The sequence below is a fragment of the Phocoena phocoena genome, chromosome 7 (genome assembly GCF_963924675.1).
Source record: "Phocoena phocoena chromosome 7, mPhoPho1.1, whole genome shotgun sequence".
Taxonomy (NCBI): domain Eukaryota; kingdom Metazoa; phylum Chordata; class Mammalia; order Artiodactyla; family Phocoenidae; genus Phocoena; species Phocoena phocoena.
This window is the reverse complement of record NC_089225.1, coordinates 14,164,386-14,183,769: the sequence shown is the minus strand read 5'-3', so window position 1 is coordinate 14,183,769 and position 19,384 is coordinate 14,164,386. Positions and strand designations below refer to the sequence as shown.

The following is a 19,384-nucleotide window of genomic DNA, read 5'->3' as shown; positions in this document are numbered from 1 at the left end:
GAACTTCTATCACCAGTAGTAAGCACTAGGGAGAAGAGAGCTCTAGACCTCTCCTTAGCAAGTATGTTTCTTTTATGCTTTATCAACTCTTCTAGAAGAGCAGAGTCTGATTGGCAACTTAAATTTCCACTGAATTGTATTTTAAAAGGTAACATAATACTATTGAAAATAAAAGAGATGCTGAAGGTTCCAAGCACAGTAGAGTTATACATTCTTTTCCACAGAACTGATGAACAACTAGAGCATGTTTGTGAAGTTATATTTATTAATAGAATTATATTTGTAATGCAATTTAGTGGATTTTTCATTAAAGGAATTGTGCAATAGTTTGTTAATGGATGTAGCTGTTGTCTGATGATATTTAAGCTTGAACTTTTAAATATTGGATTTTTTTTCTAGTAAAATTTTAAAATTATAATATGAATCTCCAACAGCTTGAAATAAAAATTTCCATGGTCTTCAATTGAGCTGTATGCCGCTTTCTTTTAGAATGTCCTGTTTTTCATTAAAATAATTTCTAAACCACTCTATATGTTCAACCTTCTGCTTAACACTCAGATATGGGTTTTTGGAAAGGCCACAGGTCATCAACTCCATGAAGTGGCGAATTGGTCCTTGTTTTGGAAAATCCTCCAGGTATTTATCCAGAAATATATGTTCATGAAATTCTGAACCATCATCATCAAAACCTGCTTCGTTGTTAGTTGGGAACTCCTACAATTTCCCCTCTTTTGTCAACTGGATCATCTCTTCAAAACCATTCTGAAAGTGTTGCTCTTTGACTGCCGCTAACTGCTCAGAAAATTCTACATCCCAAAGAGAAGGTGCTGCCTCTGTTTCAGGTGCCTCTTTAGTAACTGCCTTAAGCTCAAAAATATTAAGCCTCTTCCCCTTGAATATATTTTTCCTAAAACTTTTTCTCAGATCAGCAGCCTTCTCTTGGGCAACAAAATCATCAGTCCTTTCATCAAACTGAATCTGATGCACTGGTCTTGTGCTAACTCTCGCTGTGGCAGATCTGGCAACTTTCATATCTGATATGATGCTAGTGAAACTAATTTTGGGTGTCTCTCCAACCTTCTGTGCCCTCGAGTCTTCCTCGTGCTGCTGGAGCTGCTTGAGCAGCTCTGACTTGTTCATCTGCTTAACAAAAGGGAGAGAGTCTGCAACCGCGGATGCAGCAGCCACAACTCAGGGACTCACTTCTCTTTGGGGGTCATCTTCTGGAGCTTTCTGAAGTCTGCCAGTTGAAGCCTCCAAACTTTTAAGTTGGCTTCTGTTGGGTGGCTTTGTTGTTTGTACATTTACTGTGCTTAATTCAACTTTCATTCCCTTAAGAATCTTTTTACGTATTCTCCTTTACACTGTGTTGGCTCTCTGTCTCCTTGGAAATCTCACGAGTTGGAACAGACTGCTCATCTTTCTTGCTATAGATCACGCTGTTAGTGACAAAATATCTTTGGATATTATTTTTTGTCCTGACCATGTTCATGCAGAGACGCGAGTAGCACGATGGCGGCCGCCAATACCTCTGGGCCTCCGGAGCACAAAAGGAGGCGGCAAAGGGGGCGAAGAGGGAGGAGCGGAGAAACAGAATTGGGCACACAGGGGCGACAACGCGTCCTCTACATATTGGATATTTTTAAAGCAGTATTGCTCATAGCAATATGGGGATGAATGTAAGGAAATGGAATTTTGATTTGATGTCTACTGCTTTTGACTGTTCATCATCTATCTCCTCTTCATTGGCAATGAAATGGTGAGTTTCCTTTGGAAAACTACCCTTTGTTTCTCATGCTCTCTTGATTCTACCCTTTTCTAATTAAGAGGAATGTGACTCCCTAGGCCAATCAGACGCTTCCTGTTGGGAATTTGAATCTTGAGCAGCATGGTGAGTATAACAAAATGTTTGGAGCTCATTTATCCCAATAATAGTGGCCTGAAAAGTCCAATCAGTTCGGCTGCCTTGGTCCCAGAAGATGCCTTGTGTCTTGTCCTCTGTATTACCTGATTACACTGCTTTCCTTTATTTGTGCCATACCAAATTCTTCCAGTAACTTTGCCCTCCTTTTCTAAGTTAATCAGAATTGTTTTCTGCACACAAGTGCCTAACCAACTGGTGATTTTTATACAGAAAGCACATGGAATAATAGGTAAATCTTTTCATTTTTTCTAATTTCAATTTTTAATTGTTGTTTTCATAGAAATACATTTTATATTGGAGTATAGTTGCTTTACAATATTGTGTTAGTTCATAGTGTACAGCAAAGTGAATCGACTATACGTATACATATATCCACTCTTTTTTGCATTTCTTTCTCACTTAGGTCACCACAGAGCATTGAGTAGAGTTCCCTGTGCTACACAGTAGGTTCTCATTAGTTATGTATTTTTTACGTAGTATCAATAGTGTATATATGTCAATGCCAATATCTCCCAATCCATCCCATCCCACCACTTTCCCCCTTTGTATACATATATTTGTTCTCTACGTCTGTGTCTCTATTTCTGCTTTGCAAATAAGATCATCTATACAAATTTTTTCAGATTTCACACATATACCTTAATATATGATATTTGTTTTTCTCTTTCTGACTTACCTCACTCTGTATGACAGTCTCTAGGTCCATCAAATGACCCAATTTCATTCCTTTTTATGGCTGAGTAATATCCCATTGTGTATAGGTACCACATCTTCTTTATCCATTCCTCTGTTGATGGATATTTAGGTTGCTTCCATGACCTAGCTATTGTAAATAGCACTGCAGTGAACACTGGGGTGCACGTATCTTTTCAAATTATGGTTTTCTCTGGGTATATGCCCATTAGTGGAATTGCTGGGTCATATGGTAGTTTTATTTTTAGTTTTTTAAGGAACCTCCATACTGTTCTCCATAGTATCAATTTACATTCCCACCAGCAGTGTAGGAGGGTCCCCTTTTCTCCACACCCTCTGCAGCATTTATTGTTCAGAGATTTTTTGATGATGGCCATTCTGACTGGTATGAGGTGATACCTCATTGTAGTTTTGATTTGCATTTCTCTGATACTTAGTGATGTTGAGCATCTTTCATGTGTAATGAAATTTCTGCTTGTGCTAAATTTATCTACTGCAGTGGTTCCAAAAACTGGCTTCAAATTAAAGTCAATGAACTTTAAAGGCATGTTAATTGCCAATTAATTCAGACTGTTGAACATGAAGACCAAGCAAAAATGTGTTTTGTTTGTTTGTTTTATTGTTGTTGTCAGTGATTTTCATTTTAGCTTATTGTTTTAAATGTGGTTTTATTCTCTTATTTCAAAGAAAACATCTTTTATTGTGAGTTCTAAAATAATATTCCATATTCCCCTCCCTTTTCCTAAGGTCATACAGTCTTAAAGTATGGTTTAGCTCAATTTTTATAATATCTTTTATCTTGGGTCAGTAGTAGTTTTATTTGTTTCATTTTTATAGAAAGATTTGTAAACAGTAGAAAATACCAAATAATTTATCAAGATTTGTATTGAAAAATGTAGTCCCCTGACTCTTTCATTTCCTATTCCTATTTTTCCTTCTCTGTCTTTGAACTAAGATTTTCCTTCTGGTATTTATTTCATATTATTAAGTAAATAGTCATTTTTTCCTAATTTTTCAATTTTACATAATAAATATTGTAATTATATTAGTCAGTGTTTTTCAGAGAACCAGTACCAATGGGATATATATTATTATTTATATTATTATTGTATAAGTATTATATTATCTTACTATATATGTTCTTATTGTAGGATATATATCAATTTATTTATTTATTATATATTTATCATTTATTTGTATACATATTATAAGGAATTGGATCATGTGATTATGGAGGCTGAGATGTCCCAAGATCTGCAGTTGGCAAGCTGGAGACCCAGAAGAGCCGATGGTATAGGTTCTAGTCTGAGTTTGAAGACAGAAGACCAATACGTTATCTTGGAATCAGTCAGCCAGAGAAAGCAAATTCTTTCTTACTCAGCATTTTTATCCTAGTCAGGCTTTCAATGGTTTGGATGAGGCCCACCTACATGGAGGAGAGCAATTTGTTTTACTTAGTCTACTAATTTGAATGTTAATCACATCTAATTATGCTAAGAAGTGAGCAAATAATGTGTGATCTCTCATCTATCTATCTATCTATCTATCTATCTCCCTCTCTCTCTCTCTCTCTCTCTCTCTCTCTATCTTTGGAGCTGGAGCCCCATCCCTTATTCAATGCTGTCACTACTATTGGGTTCATGTCACTCTAATTCAGTTATATTACCCTAACGTTGCCCCTGTCTCCTTCACAGAGGCAAGGTTCTGTAAGCAATTGTTTAGCTTTCTTTTGGTTATGATTAATGATTCTTGGCTTTGGAGTATATTTTACCCAGTAAGCAAGACAAAGCCAGATAAAGAGGAATCTCAGTCTCAAAATCAGTGTCATGGAAAATATTAGTGATTAATAAAATTCCATCTGACAACAACTTAGATATGCAATATGTTAAATTGGAAATAACAATGAAAATAAATAAAAAGAATATCTTTTCTCATGTTCTCAGTGAAAGAAGTCCAATAAAAATTCAGCAAACTTCCTTAACACCCATACACGTTTCCCGATTATTTTGTTTTTTGATGTGTTCTCTCATAAAAAATAGCTACGCCCTTTGGAATATGATTGATTCCATGTTTTGGGGCAGGAAAAATTTAATTTGAACTTTGAATATACTATTATTGCCAGAAGGAAGGATTCTTTCAAGGCTGCCTGGTGGGAGATGGCTAATATTAAAAAGACAAAAGGAACCATATTAAAGGGGCCTATAATGGCTGACTGTGACAATTTTAAATTAATGATGACAGGAAAAAACTCTCAGAATTAATGGAAACAAATTCAGTTCTTCAAAGGCCATGATTTCATAGTAACATATGAAACTGAGAGGACTTCCCTGGTGGCACAGTGGTTGAGAATCCATCTATACCAATGCAGGGGACATGGGTTTGAGCCCTGCTCAGAGAAGATCCCACATGCCGTGGAGAAACTAAGCCCATGAACCACAACTACTGAGCCTGCACTCTAGAGCCTGTAAGCCACAACTACAGAGTCCACACTCCTAAGAACCCATGCTCTGCAACAAGAGAAGCCATCGCAATGAGAAGCCCGTGCACTGCACCAAAGAGTAGCTCCTGCTCGCCGCAACTAAAAAAATAAAAGCCCACTCAAGCAATGAAGACCCAACACAGCCATAAATAAATAAGTTAATTAATTAATTTAAAAAAGAAAGTGAGAAATTAACATAAAGTGTATTCATTGCAATACAAAAGTAGGAGAGTATTATTGTATACACATTAACTGTTTTTTCTATTAAGTATATGTTTTTTATAAACTGCAAAGATGTACATGTCCTTATTTCTCTCAGAGTAATAGAGAATAATAAATTCTGTGGTGGGGGGAAGGAGTGTTACTTATGCAAATAATTCTAGAGAGGTTAGTGGCTGTACCATGATTAAGAAAAATAAAGTAGTCCCAATGCCGTGTAAAATAGACAGGTAGATGAGGGTCCTGCAGTGTGTTTCAGTTTGGTGTATTGGCTAAATTGTTCCATAGAGGAGAATTTAACATGTAGATGTGATCCTTCATCTAGCATGAAAGAACATCTTTTGAAGGACCTACTAAATGGAATTACATACAGATAAAATATCCTTATGTTTGCTTGTTTGTTTCTGTTTTTTCCCAACATTTTTATCCTAGTAAAATACACATAACATAACATTTACCACTGTAACCATTTTTAAGTGTACAGTTCAGTAGCATTAAAATACATTCATGATGATGTCCTACCATCACCACCATCCATCTCCACAACTTTTCATCTTCTATAACTAAAATTCTATACAAGGTAAACAAGAACTCCCCATTTGCTCATTTTACCCCAGCCTCTGGCAACCATCATTACATTTTGTCTCTATGATTTTGACTACTCTAAATACCTTATATAAGTAGAGTCATACTGTATGTGTCTTTTATATGACTGACATATCATTTAGCATAATGACCTCAAGGTTCATCCATGTCATAGCATATGTCAGAATTTTCTTACTTTTTAAGTCTGGATAATATTCCATTATATGTATATACCACGCTTGCCTTATCCATTCATCTGTCAATGGATACTTGGGTTGTTTCCACATTTTAGCTATTGTGAATAACGCTGCTATGAACATGGGTGTATAGACATCCATATAATTTTAATAATATCTAAGAACAGACAAAACATTAGATTATATAATACTTACTAAAAATAAGAGTGTTCATAATTTGTCTCAAAAGCTAGGTTAAAAAAGTCTTACAGGCATACCTCAGAGGCATTGTGAGTTTGGTTCCAAGCCACCACAATAAAGCAAATATCACGATAAAACAAGTCATACAAATTTTTTGTCTTCCCAGTGGGTATAAAACCTGTGTCTTGTGTTTACATTATTCTGTAGTCTATTAAGTGTACAGTAGTAGCATTATGTCTAAAAAAATAAGGTTCATATTTTAATTAAAAATTCTTTATTGCTAAAAAATGAAAACCATCATCTGAGTCTTCAGCAGGTCATAATCTTTTTGCTGGTGGAGGGTCTTGCCTTCATGTAGATGACTGCTGGCTGAAAAGAATGGTGGTTGCTGAAGGCTGGGGAAGCTGTGGGAATTTCTTAAGACAAGAATGAAGTTTGCCCCATTAATTGCCTCTTCCTTTCGCAAACGATTTCTCTGTAGCAGGCCATGCTGTTTGATGGCATGTTTCTCACAGTAGAACTTCTTTCAAAATTGAAGTCCATCCTCTCAAGCCTGGCAGCTATATAATATTCTAAATCTTTTGCTGTCATTTTCATAGTATTTTGTTACATGTTACAATTGTCATGATACAATTTTCATAGTATTTTCACCAGGAGTAGATTCTATCTCAAGAAATCACTTTTTTTGCTCATCCATAAGAAGCAAATCCACATCCATTAAAGTTTTATTATGGGGTTGCAGCAATTCAGTCACATCTTCAGGCTCCACTTTTTTTTTTTTTAACATCTTTACTGTAGTATAATTGCTTTACAATGGTGTGTTAGTTTCTGCTTTATAACAAAGTGAATCAGCTATACATATACATATATCCCCATATCTCCTCCCTTTGTGTCTCCCTCCCCTCTAGGTGGTCACAAAGCACCGAGCTGACCTCCCTGTGCTATGTGGCTGCTTCCCACTAGCTATCTATTTTACATTTGGTAGCGTATATAAGTCCATGTCACTCTCTCACTTCATCCCAGCTTACCCTTCCCCCTCCACTTCTTATTCTAGTTTCTTGTTATCTTGACCACTTGTTACTCCACTGAAGTTTTGAAGCCTTCAAAGTCATTCACCAGAGTTTGAATCAACTTCTTCCAAACTCCTGTTAATATTGATATTTTGACCTCTTTCCATGAATCACAAATATTTTTAGTGGCATCTAGAAGGGTGAATCCTTACCAGAAGGTTTTCAATTGGCTTTGCCCAGATCCATCACAGGAATCACTATCTTTGGAAGCTGTCGCCTTAGGAAATGTACTTCTTAAATAATAAGATCTGAAAGTCAAAATTACTCCTTGATCTATGGGCTACTGAATGGATGTTGTCTTAGCAGACATGGAAACAACATTAATCTCATTGTACATCTCCAACAGGGTTCTTGGATGACCAGGTATGTTACATTGTCAATAAGCAGCAATATTTTGAAAGAAATCTTTTTTTTTTTTCTGAATAGTAGGTCTCAACAATGGGCTTAAAATATTCAGTAAACCATGTTGTAAACAGATGAGCTGTCATCCAAGCTTTGTTGTTTCATTTATAGAGCACTGGCAAGTAATACTGCTGTTTGGATTTTAAACAATCTTTACATCTTTATGTTGTCTCCTGACTTCTGTTTTTCAGTGTATGTGCTCAGTTATCCACTGAAAACTGAAGCCCTCCTATTTTAGTCAAAACCATACAAAAACTCTAGAAATTATCAAGCCACTAACAACAAAATATCAGAAAGAGAAATTAAGGAAACAATCCCATTTACCATCACATGAAAGAAACTGAAGATAACACAAATAGATGGAAAGATATACTGTGTTCTTCAATTGGAAAAATCAGTATTGTCAAAATGACCATACTACTCAAGGCAATCTGCAGATTCAATGCAATCCCTATCAAATTACCAATGGTATTTTTCACAGAACTAGAACAAAAAATTTAAAAAATTTTGTATGGAAACACAAAAGACACTTAATAACGAAAATAATCTTAAGAAAGCAGAATGGAGCTAGAGGAATAAGGGTCCCTGACTTCAGACTATATTACAAAGCTACAGTAATCAAAACGGTATGGTACTGGCACAAAAACAGACATTGAAGTATGTACATTGTTTTTTAGACATAATGCTATTGCATGCAATAGATTATAGTATAATGTAAACATAACTTTTATATGCTCTGGCAAACCAAAAAAAACTGTGATTTGCTTTATTGCAATATTCACTTTAGTGCAATGGTCTGGAACCAAACCCACTATATCTCCTAGGTATGCTTGTATGTCAATGAAGAAATTGGGTTAGGACGAGCAAGGAAGTGATTTACTGAGACTTGAAGTAAAGATCACTCAATAGAAGTAAAGATCACTCCTCCATGCCCTGTTCCCACTCTGTTCCAGGTGCTTATTCTGAGAATCCCTTGTTTTATAGCTTAATTTCCAAGCATGTGTCTCTACCTTCACGTGTGTCCCCTGAACCTGCCCTCCACAAAGTGGCCAGAGTAACCTACCTCAAATGTTCAGTAAATATCCCAATTCTCTGCTGAAAACTCTGCAAAAATATTTTATCATCCATGGAGAAAAAGTTAAATTTCTTAACTCAAAAGATGAGATCCTGTTCCCTGTCTATCTCTAGCTTCACATTCATAGCACTGTATGCCTCACACTTAACCTTTTACCAAATACTGAGCTGTTTTTATTTCACACACATAATGCAGAGGGAAATTGTATCTGCTTCTCAGGATCGTTTTAAAATGATATATCTAAAGAACTTAATATTTGCCTCAAGGAAAGTGCCCAATAAAATGACCTTTTGAAAATTAATAGTATATTGTTAATTCCATATATGACTTCCTTCATTCTGTTTCCTCCCTGTGGGACCCCATCAACTCCCCTGTCCCCTTCCCCTTTCTTGATCTTGTTAACTCCGACTTCCTTCCCTCCCCCACACCCCTCCCCCAACACATCTCACAGCTCATGTCCTTCAAGAATAGATACCTACCTGCTGTTTGCTGCCCCAGGCTCCTTTTATCATTAAGATATAAAGATATCCTTCTGAAATTTTATCTTTCCCACTTGTCTTTCCCACTTCTCTGGATTTGTCTCGAGAACAGTAATGAAGATTTACTCATTTTTGCATTCTCAGCTTTCAGCATAATAAATGGCACCCGATAGGAACTCAATATTTTTTAACATAAGATACAGCACTATTAAAGAAGTGATACTTGAAACACCCAATGTGCACAAGAAAAGCTAAAAATTATTGCAAAAATATTAACTTATTTCATACATGTTGATCATTGCTGAGTTATGGCAGTCACTGTTTTGTTTTGTTTCAACAGCTGTCTATTCTGAAGCAGTGCACAACTAAATATGACATGCAAATGTTGTAGTAGTTCTTAAACAGGCATACTTCAGGTTTGGGTCTTCTGACATATTTCTTTCTGTTAATTAAATCAGAATATCTGGAAGAAATAAATTCAAAATCCCACAGAACATTTTTTGCTGCTTGAAACTGGGAATTAAGTCAAAGAAATACAGACTAAATTAAAAAGAAACCATACACAGAAATAATACATAAAGGAATGTAAACTGTTTGTTGTTGTTGTTTTTTAATTTCAAGTAATTAATCTCTGGTTTAAGTTCTGAAATGTATTTGAAACCCATAAATAGGAAACTATTGTATATTTTTGACCCAGTCTCATCTGATTGCCTGACTTGTTACTCTAGTAAATTGGATATTGGTTAATTGCATACCTTATCAATCTGCAAGCTGCACCAGACGCTCTTTAAAATGTAATGATTCTAGATAAATACTGTTGTGGTTTTCATTTCAATTTTTGATCACATCATAATAATACAATATCTTCTCATTACATTTCACTATAGATCATGTCCTGACAATTTTTTTTCTAACCTGCTTACCAAATGTTTCTTTTTGCAGTATTACATTTTGTTAAAGTGGGAGTGCTTTAGAGTAGGTGACATCCTTCCTAATCAGAAGCTATTGTTAGTCATCAAAATTAACTTAAGTCAATGGAATAAAAAAAAATGCAGAATAGCATTCTATTAGATTGACCTTTGAAATGTTTTCATTTGTATAAGCAAATTTAGTAACCAAGGTCTTTAAATACTCACTATTATTTTTTCCTCCTTTAAGGGTAATACAGATGAGTTTTGGCAGCCACATAAGAAAATAGGGTATCTCTTGGAAAATATAGGGTGTCATCTTGTAAATATAGGTAACCATATAAAAAATATAAATGCTATTGTGTTTAAAGAAATAGAAATGTGATGAGTAATATATACATGAGCTTGAAATGCTGTTTCAACTAAATTCCATTTTTTGTCATTATAAAAACTGAATTATACTCATATTAAGAAAGAAATATATATTTTTAAAAAGTAAAAAATTCACCAAGACTAACTTTCATTCTTCTTGTGTACATATATATTTTTACATATCAGGTTTTTTCTCTTTATTGATCATAAGCCATTAGTAAATATTATGTCACAAATCATAACAATCCATTTAATTCTCAATAGTATCAAAAATAAATTATAAATAGCATACACAAAATTAACAGCTTCAAGAAACGTGTGTTTTCTTTTTGAAGAAAACGTAAATCAGAAATTACAAAGGATAAAGGTGACAAGTTAAAAGCGGATATATATACACTACTATGTATAAAATAGGTAACTAATGAGAACCTGCTGTATAGCACAGGGAACTTCACTTCACTGTACAATAGAAACTAACACAACATTGTAAAACAACTATACCCCAATAAAAAAAGAAAGAAAAAAATATAAAAGCTGGTATAACTTGCAAAGGCAGTGTTAAAATATGTATCTCTAGTCAAAAGATGTAAATATTTTCTCTCTGTTCACTTGGCTTCCATTGTCTCATTCTCGCTTTTCCATGGTATCTTAGTTTTTTCAAGGATATGCCCGTTCCCCACACAACTCATTTGCTTTAAGGCAATTTGATCTTAACTTTCAATCTACAAGTGCATCCTGATTTAGTTAGTCCACTCAATACTTCTAATTATTAAGCCACCACAGTTAGGTAGGAGTGACCTAAGCCAGTCCAAATAAAAGTCACGTCTTTTGCTTAGAATGCTGGAACAAAGATGCTCTCCCTTTCTGTGTGCAGGATGGAGTCTGATGGGATGCCTAGAACTCCTGAAACCATTTCGCTACCATGAGATAAGTGGCCAGAACAAAAAGTTGACCCATAAAGGAGAGAACACCAGAGAGAATTAAGACAGAGAACTGATAAAACCGTAGCTGAAACCCAGACTTCTTGCTGTTTGAACCAATAAACTTCCAATATTTATTTGCTAGGGCTGCTGTAACAAAGGATGACAAACTGGGTGGTTTAAATGACAGAAATTTAATGTCTCACAGTTTGGAGGCTAGAAGTCTGTTTTTTTTTTTTTTTTTTTGCGGTATGCTGGCCTCTCACTGTTGTGGCCTCTCCCGTTGCGGAGCACAGGCTCAGCGGCCATGGCTCATGGACCTAGCCGCTCTGCGGCATGTGGGATCTTCCTGGACCGGGGCACGAACCCGCGTCCCCTGCATCGGCAGGCAGACTCTCAACCACTGCGCCACCAGGGAAGCCCGAGGCTAGAAGTCTGAATCAAATAAGCTCATGATCTGAGAATCCAGGCACTTTGGATTTTGGGGGGATAATATCAACTCACTACATTCTGCCCTCTGGCCAACTAAAATTCACATACTTCCCATGTGCAAAATACATTCACCTTAACATCCCCGAACATTTAACCCAATCCAGCATCAATTCTAAATCAAAAATCTCATCTAAATATCATTAACTCATAAGGTTCCTAATCTTACCATCTAAGTCATCTATATCAGGTATGGGTGAGACTCTGGAAATGTGCCATCCTGGGTCAAGATTTCTCTCCATCTATGGACCTGTGAAACTAGAAAACATGCTATCAGCTTCCAAAATACAATGGCGAGACAGGCATAGGATAGACATTCCTATCAGGAGGAGGAATTAGAACGAATAAAGAGGCCAGAGGTCCCTAGTAAGCCCAAAACTTGGCAGGAAAAGTCCCAGTAGGAAAATCTCTGAGAATAATTTTCTGTGGCTTGTGATTTGTTCTCTGGGTCCATAGCGACAATAGACCTGCCCCCTCTGCCCTCTGTTTCTGCCACTATTTTCTCAGAGTCATTCTTCCTTTTTCTTAAAGTTAGCACATATTCATGGCCTAGTAGCTCCATTAGCCTATATCTTGCCTGTAGAATCCCAAAGGTCTGACAGCCTTCCTACATTTTAGTCTTTTTGTCTCTTTCATTCCTAGCTGGAAGTGTTTCCGCTGGTGTAATATTCTCAACATCCATGCCTGTCTTCTATGCATGAGAAGGGCATCCACATCATTAAACAAACAATAGCTCCATAGTTCTTTGCTGGATAATCCCTTCTCTACTCTGGGCTTCTGTTGAGATGGCTGATGGGAGTCATGAATCACAGCCTAATCTTCTTAGCAGACGGTTGTCCTTGTCTTTCCCTCTAGGACATGTTTTCTCAATAGTAAATTTCCTAATTTTAGCATCCTTCACTATCTGGATAGAACGAGAATATACCAATGATCAGGGGCTGGTTCTTTTTTTTTTTTTTTTGCGGTACACGGGCCTCACTGTTGTGGCTTCTCCCATTGCGGAGCACAGGCTCCGAACACGCAGGCCCAGCGGCCACGGCTCATGGGCCCAGCCGCTCCGCGGCATGTGGGATCTTCCCAGACCGGGGCACAAACCCGTGTCCCCTGCATCGGCAGGCAGGCTCTCAACCACTGCGCCACCATGGAAGCCCGGTTCTTTTTTACTAAAGAGTTCCTTCCTCAATTTATCTCTTTCCTTTTGCATTTTACCATAAGCAACAAGGGAAGCCAAGCTGACTTTCAACATTTTGCTTAGAAATGTCCTCACATAATATCCAAGTTTATCACATACAAGTTCTACTTTCCACCAAACTTCCAGTCAAATTTTCTGCCATTTCTATAACAAGAATTGCCTTTTCTCCAGTGTCCAATAACATGTTCCTCATTTTCTTCTAAGGCCTCACCAGAGTCATCTTTGATGTTCCTATTTCTACCAACATTCTGTTCATGTATATATATATATATATATTATCTAAGATGATAGAAGCTTTCTTCTATAGTGTTCCTCACTTCTTTCTGAATCCTCACTGCAATCACATTTAATTTCCAGATTTCCAAAATTCTTCTCTTCAAAGCAATCTAAGCTTTTTCTTAGAAAAACCTAAAAATTCTTCCAGCCTCTATCTATTGCTCAGTTACAAAGCCACTTCCACATTTTTAGGTGTTTGTTACAGCAGTGCTCTACTTCCCAGGACCAAAATCTGTACTAATTCTCTAGGGCTGCTGTAACAAATTACCACAAATTTGGTGAGTTAAAATGACAAAAATATATGGTATCAGAGTTTTGAATGATAGAAGTCCGAAATCAAGGTGTCAGCAGGGCCATGGTATTTTGAAGGCTCTATGGGAGAACTCTTCCTTGCCTCTCCCTCAATTTTGTAACCTTGGCTCTTTGTAACCTTGGGGCCTCCTGGCTTGTAGCTGCATCACTCCAATCTCTGCCTCCATCATCGTGTGGCTTCCTTCTCTATATCTTTCTGTGTCTTCTATTTTTATAGGAATACTAGTGATTGGATTTAGGGACTACTCCAAATCCAGGGTTATTTAATGCAAAGATCTTTAACTACTTACATCTGCAAAAATGGAAGATTTGAATTTGAGGAGAGGGGACACTATTCAACACATTACAGTTTGCATGTCATAACGTTTTGCTTTCATTTTATTTTACAGGACACCCCAAATTGTTTTCTTGTACCTTTTTCTTTACCACAATCTCCAAAGGATGACTGTTTCTATTCACCCTTTTCTCTCCCCAGGAGTACTGTTGTTGGTAGACTGTCTCCTTAAGTTGTAAACACATTTTAGATTTGCCCTGTATCTTGTGTTAGAAAATATCAAAGCACATTTTCATTATTTTTTTAATACATAGAGAAAACTTTTTCCTTCTGGGAATAATTTTACATCTTTCTTAACTTTTCCAGAAGTTGTTTTCATATCTACTTGGTTCTCTGAAATTATTTTTGTTGATGGAGCTTGAGGAATTGTTCTACCAGAGATTTATCATTATTTTTCTACTTATAGTAATTTGAAGTTTAATCAACTGCCATGTCCTCAGCTACTTTCTCCAAAGTCTGCATTTTAATAAAAATATTAACCATAGACTATAGTTTATTATAAAGGTATATTTGAAAGCTTTCTGAAGTAGACAACTAGAAATAACCTTATTATTATTTTAGATTATATTATTTGTTTAATTATATGCTGGTGAAATTATATAATTGACAAATACCAGTTCTTGTACAATTAAGTAACACATGCATAAGAGAGGTGACAAACATGTGTGTGTGAAGTTAGGAATACAAAACAACAAATTCTTGAGTAAAAAGTTGGAAACAAAGACTTATGCAGATGCTTCTAAAATAAACAGATTTCAGGACTTCCCTGATGGTCCAGCGCTAAAGAATCTGCCTTCCAATGCAGGGGACTCGGGTTCGATCCCTGGTTGGGGAAGTAAGATCCCACATGCCGTGGGGCTACTGAGCTTGCGGACCTCAACAAGAGAGCCCACGTACCCTGGAGCCTGCACACCACAACTAGAGAGAAACCTGAGAGCCACAATGAAGATCCTGCATGCTGCAACCAAGACCCAACGCAGCCAAAAACATAAAATAAAATAAATAGATTTCTCTGTTAGCTAAATCATAGAGTTTTGACTGTGGTTTAGGGTGTTCATTAGTACTTTTTTATTACAATTTACAAAATTCTAAGGTAGTTTAAGCAAATGATAACAATTATACGAAAAATAATAAACCATTAGCTCACTTAATTGAAATAGAAAATTAGAGTTAAAATTACTTCAGACATACCTGAATTGAGGTGGCCAATTGGTGATGTTAGACTTTAATTCCTTGCCTTAAATTCAGGATTCTCAGAGTGTATGGTCACAACAGAGGAAGAAGGTATCTCTTCAACCAATGGACCTGGAAATATACACACAAATGATCCAAATTGGCCTCCCTCGGTTCATTGGGCCATTGTCCATCAATATCTGAGTGCAGAAAGGGAATGAGTACCATGATTGACCAAGCCTAGGTAATGCGTCTACTCCTTGACTCAGGTTGATGACATTGTCTTTACCTGAAACACACTGACTCAGCAAGATTATCATGGAATTGTGGAGACACTGGAAAGAAAGAAATGTCAAGCCATGTTACTTCTCTCAACCACTTAACTCCAGAATAAAATATGAACATTGATTTTCTATTTGAAATTGTCACAAGCGACCAGGCATCCTTTTGAATACTAAAAGTATATGTTATTGCTATTTTGAAACTGTTGTTTGTTGGATTAAATTAAAAATTATGGTATAATGACTATGCTATTATTTCTTTTTTGATCACATTCCAAAGCTGGAATAATGTACTTCAGGATTACTTTGTTCTCATCCTCTAGTTCCTGGGAGTGTGGCTCAGAGAAAGACTGTCTGGTCACTATTAATCAGGTGGCATATGGGCTGATGCATCCAGTCTGAAGACCTCAAAACAGAATCTCTCCATGAAGAGATTTATATAACCCTGCTGATTTTGGCTCTGTCATGTTCATCTTGTTTATTAATACAGGTGCTACTGTCTTCTCTCTACATGCAGACAACTGGGGAGAAATTAGTGAAGTTCTTTTTTGGACTACATCTCTGTGCAGCGTCAAAAATTGAAAAGTCCATTATTTTCCCTTTTGATAATCACAGACTGTTTAAGGAGCAAATAAGCTCTAAGAGTTAGAAGGAAGGAAATTGCAATCTCAAATTTCCAAATTTCAATTGACTGAGATATAAAGGCAAGAGGAAATAGAAGCTAATTATGAGTTTAATTGCTGGGAGAAAATATCACAGTATGGAATATGGTTATCAAATATCTGCCTTTTCCCTCATATTTATTTCTGGGAGTGAAGCAAACTAATTTTTCTGATGCAGTGGCTGTATTTACTTAGCAGAGCAAAATGAGTAAGATATGTATGCAATTACAAACACTTAAAACAATGACAGGGTTATTGATTAATTACTTAACCAATAGGAGCAATTGAGACAATGCACAATTGTAATTTTTATTCTACTCTTTTCATTTATAATTTTGCCGTGAGCATTTTCCAATATCATTTGCCTTGTCAAAATATTTTTAATTGCTGCATACTATTTCTTTAAACATCTTTACCATTATTTACTTAACAAGCTTAGTTTATGAATGTTTCCAATTTTTACAAATCCAAAAAGAGCCAAATCTTTTTCTGGGCTTTGAAATACTTCCAAAAGTTTTATTTCAAGAAATATAAGGTTATTAGTATTTTAAAATTCTTAATACATAATCCCAAATGGCTTAAAAAATGATACCAGTTATACTATACTAAATATAAAATTATATAGTAGCAATATTAATCGTAATTATTTGACTTTTTTTAGCTTTTGATTTGCATTCTCACAACTTAATAGTGTTCTTTATATAATTTAAAAAATTTTTAAATTAACATCACTTAAAGATTGTATGCTACATTGGTTTGTGAGGGCTGCCGTAACAAAATACCCCAGATCCTTTGCTTAAACTACAGAAATTTTCTTAAGTTTTGGAGGCTAGAAGTCCAAGATCAAAATGTCAGCAGGTTTAGTTTCCATATTTAAACCATCATTTTTTAATATAAAATCTCAAGTCACCCTTGATTATTATATAACATTTGAAAAATATGGTAAATTATAAAGAAAACCACTCATATAATCCAAAACTCTACTGCCCAGAAATGTGTCATGAAAATGTTGCTCCTTCCTTTTCAGAAATTTTATGTATTTATATCCAACTGAACTTAATTAGGGCCATACTAAATATAGTGCTGTTATTTTTAAATCCTGACATTACATTGGGTACAATTTTCATGAAATAAAATATACTTTAAAAACATACCTTATAAATATTATATATTTTACTTGTATTTCATAATTCACTTATATTTCAAAATTTATTTTATCTTTTCTCCTTTTTATTCAAGATAGGAAATTTTAGTTTTTCACACTTTCAAGTAACACTGTACTGAACAAATAAATTCCTGTACAAAATTCTTATGTATCAATGATAATTTCTAGGTTATACATTCCCAGATGTGCAACAGCTGCCTAGAATTTGAATCTCGCTACCAAGTTTAAAAAAAATCTAATTACAATCCTTGTCATATAATTCCAAAATCTGATTCATCTCAGTGCTGACATTAGTTCATTGACTTTTCTTATTCAAGTTGAGATTTTCACTGCTTTTGGGTATGGAGAGTGATTTTTTAAAAAGTGTCCCGGGTATTTTCGCTATTATGTTGGAAAACGGTGAGTCCTATTTAAACCTTTTATTTTAGCAGACAGTCACCTGAAAAGGAAGAAACAGCTTATCCAGGCTAGGTCGGTGGGTGCTTCTAGATGGGGGGAAGGGAGTATCCATCCTGCAGGGACAACGTGCCAAGCCTTGTGACAAGGTCTTACCTTCTGTGCTACACAGGTATGTGGAGTCTCTATGTAGGGCTGGTAGGGACAGAAAGTACTTCCTGGACAGATGCTTGTTAGAGCAAGATGCCTTTCACCAGTGCTGCCAGGCCACTCAGAGTCTCAGGTCCTACAGGAAAGGAGAGAGCTTCCCTCGGTTTGCAATTGACCCTCCTCATTGTGGCCGTCAGCAGGATTCCTTTGGATCAAGAGGAGGAATAAGCCTCCCTGGGCCACCTTCCATTGCTGTGTTGGTAGTCAGAAAACTGTGGGCCATGGTTACTTTTTCTGTTCGGTGGCAATTGTAAGTCATTCTGTTGCCTATGTTGTTACCCCAATCCTGGGTCACTATCCAGTCTGCTTTTCACTTTCCATCTTTAAGCGTTCTTGGTTGCCTCCTCGTGAATTTTTTCTAGGGTTTATAGCTGTGAGAAATGAGTCTACACCACCTTGTAACAGACCGGAAGTCTCTCCATGATATCTTTTAACTAACTATTCCTGAGTTTATGTGTATACTATATTTTTTCTTGTGTCTCTCTTGAATAGCACATTATCACACACATACACATTATCACACACATACACAGTATAAGTCATATCAGCAGTGGCTTCATTACAGATGCAGTCAACTTCACAGCCATAAAATCATGTTTCTTTGAGAAAAAAAAAAAGCGTGAAATTACCTTTAAGAAATATAGACATAAACAAAGGTTTTTACTCCAGGACACAGCATAGTACTCTGAGGGTTTAAGTATCTGACTTAGCAATACTTTGTCACTGTTCTTCAGAGAGGACATTTTCTATCAAAAGGCAAGGTTTTATTGCCTCTAAATGGAATAAAATCCTTTCTGCTTTTTTTCAGTCTATCTTGCCTCCTGTGGCTATTGCAGCTGTCTCAGGCTTCAAATTTGAGATATGTCTGTAGCATGAGTAAAAGAATACAATGTTCTGAACTTGGCTCTTCCATGCTCCTTCTCTGGTTTTCTGCTGAAGCCTCCAGCAAACTCCACTCCTTCTTTGAATTTTCCTTGACGAGAGTCAGTGAGTGACCAGCTGTGCATAATATGAAGATTCTGGAAACAGCATTTATGATGCTCTATGCCCAAGGTTGGAGGTGTCCAGCACATTCTATTTAGAAGGAGAATGGTATAATGGAAAGAACGTGAAATTTGCAAGTAAAGAAAACCTGGTTTTTTAAGCTCTACTTCTTACTAGCTATGCGACATTTTGCAAGAATCTTGAGGCTGAGTTACCCCTTCTGTAAAATGGGGAATAATGCCCCCATATTTTGGAGGAAGATTAGGATTACTGTAAGAAAAAGATGATACACACAGTACAGATTTAATAAACACAGCTATTAAGGTTATGTGCAAAACCACAAGAAAGATAGACACTCAGAACAGCCTCCCAGAGTTGCCAATATGCCTTTCCAGCTCGTTTCTGCC

The 19,384-nt window shown here is 36.1% G+C and overlaps 1 pseudogene; it reads right to left on the bottom strand.

The window, feature by feature from the left end:
* Positions 1-459: 459 nt before the first annotated feature.
* LOC136125938 (small ribosomal subunit protein mS31 pseudogene) overlaps positions 460-19,384 on the bottom strand; it is an 86,859-nt pseudogene continuing 67,934 nt past the window's right edge.